General features: G+C 32.9%; 2 protein-coding genes across 12 annotated transcripts in view; one reads left to right on the top strand and one right to left on the bottom strand.

Annotated features, from left to right (window-relative positions):
- LOC125615242 (pollen-specific leucine-rich repeat extensin-like protein 2) overlaps nucleotides 1-2,240 on the top strand; it is an 83,453-nt gene that overhangs the window by 24,384 nt on the left and 56,829 nt on the right. The gene's annotated exons all lie outside the window — the stretch shown is intronic.
- The window catches only part of Slc25a21 (solute carrier family 25 member 21), a 487,747-nt gene that overhangs the window by 461,720 nt on the left and 23,787 nt on the right, over nucleotides 1-2,240 (bottom strand). The gene's annotated exons all lie outside the window — the stretch shown is intronic.

Here is a 2,240-nt window from a genome sequence, read left to right as displayed (position 1 = left end):
TATATATATATATATATATATATATATATATCTCCATCCTGTTTGGAACTTAAGTTAAAGGAGAATATAGTATTCATATACCCCCCCTCATTTTCTTATATTAAAGCCTACTAGATTAAAACAAGAAATGACATTTAAGTAGCTGGCTCAGATATATAAATGAAAACTATGCATTTGGCACTATAGTTCCTATTCACAGAAGTTTATAATTTACAAGTACAAAAACACATACTCTAGTCCCAAGAATTTCGAGAAGCCAAATTATGTACTCTAGGAGTGTCGGGTAATCTCTACACTCTAAAAGCAATTAATATATGTTTATGACTAGCTTATTTACAATTTTTGTTTGATCCAAGACTATGCTTTATATTTCAAAGCAAGCACAGAAAAAATATTATATCAAACAGAAATAGCTTCTTCCTTCTGTATCTCTGTAAACCTAATTTTCCTTACATAGCCAATAATGACAATTAAAAGGAAAAATTAATCTACAAAATACAGTCCTCTAAATTTTTTCAAGTATAGAATTTTCTATGATCTTTGCAAGGCACCTGAAGCCACCTGTTCCAAATGCTTTGCAATGATAGAATTTAAATTTAACTGTACCTGCAGAGAACTTTTTCTTTTTTTTTTTAAGCAAATTACCAAAATTATAGGAAGACAGTGCCATCTATAGGTCTGCACAAGTAAAGATTGATCATCTTGGATTTCAGTTGTGATTGCCTACAGTAATATACCAGTCAATCAAATGTACTACCCTAGAAGGAAACTAAAAACAAAACAAAAAACCTGTTCATTCTCAAATCTCTGGAGGGGTTCTTGCAGTTTATTCCTATCTCTGTAATAATTTTTCAAAATAATGCTAACAACAATATCAGCCAAAGCAACAAGAAGAAACAAAAACAATGGTTCTTACCATTGTATTATTCTAGTTTGGCCTATTTAGTGATCCATAAATAGCAGCAGCTTTTCAAAAATACTAGTACATTGGTATGTGCTCCCCCATTGTGTAAACTCTTTTGGTATCATCCAATTCTATTCAGACATATGAATTTTGTTGTTCTTTTTTCCAAAGAGAAAGAAGTTCTATTTTCTTTTAGTATTCCATTCTACTTTTTATAGCCATTAAACTAAATCCCACCTTTATGTCCAACCTAAATCAGCCAAACTCATTTAAAGGAAAATGTTCAAGAAAACCTGCAACTTAAAATTCTCTTCTGGAATGGAGTAGTGGCTGAGAGATCCAGTTTTGAAAGCAAAGAACAGAATTTGAGTTCCATATTCTGCTACTGACTTTGAACAGTTACTTCATTTCTCTGAACTTTACTTTCCTTATCTTCAATAAATTAAAAATTGCTGGGGTTGTGGCTCAGAGGTAGAGCACTGGCCTAGCATGTGTGAGGTGCTTGGTTTGATCCTCAACACCACATAAAGATAAATAAATAAAATAAAGGTATTGTGTCCAACTACAACTAAAAAATATTTTTTAAAAAGAAATTACAAATTAATACAGGTGATTTAAGTTCAGCAAAGTGTTTTAAACATAGCAAATAGTCAATAAATGTCAAAAATATAATTTATCAGTTCTTATTTATCATGCTGAGGATGATAAGTAAGTAGTATCTATCCACCTGAACAGACACTCAACAAAGTTCATATATGACTTAAGATGACAATTAGAATGAATGAGAAAGACTTAATTCAAAATTGGGATGGGAACAACTATGCAACAAAAAGAAAATGATATTTGAAAGTCTGATATTAGTTTCAAAATATACCTGTGAACATCTATGAAAATCATTAAAATCCACCTGACTCTAATTCCATGTTACTGCTACTATTTATTTTAGAAATGTGAGTCTGCAGGGCACAAAGAAATTAGAGATAGGGGCTGGGGTTGTGGCTCAGCGATAGAGTGCCCACCTCGCACGTGTGAGACCCTGGGTTTGAACCTCAGCACCACATAGAAATAAATAAACAAAATAAAGATATTGTGCCCATAGATAACTAAAAAATATTTTTAAAAAAAGAAATTAGATGGGCTGGGGACGTGGCTCAAGCAGTAATGCGCTCGCTTGGCATGTGTGGGGCGCTGGGTTCGATCCTCAGCACCACATAAAAATAAAATAAAATAAAGATGTTGTGTCCACCGAAAACTGAAAAATAAATATTTTAAAATCCCCCCTCTCTCTCCTCTCTCTCTCTCTCTCTCTCTCTCTCTCTCTCTCTCTCTCTCTCTC

This window comes from Marmota marmota, unplaced genomic scaffold, assembly GCF_001458135.2.
Source record: "Marmota marmota marmota unplaced genomic scaffold, marMar, whole genome shotgun sequence".
NCBI classification, from domain to species: domain Eukaryota; kingdom Metazoa; phylum Chordata; class Mammalia; order Rodentia; family Sciuridae; genus Marmota; species Marmota marmota.
Note: the sequence above shows the minus strand (reverse complement) of the source record. Positions and strands in the feature narration are given on the sequence as shown.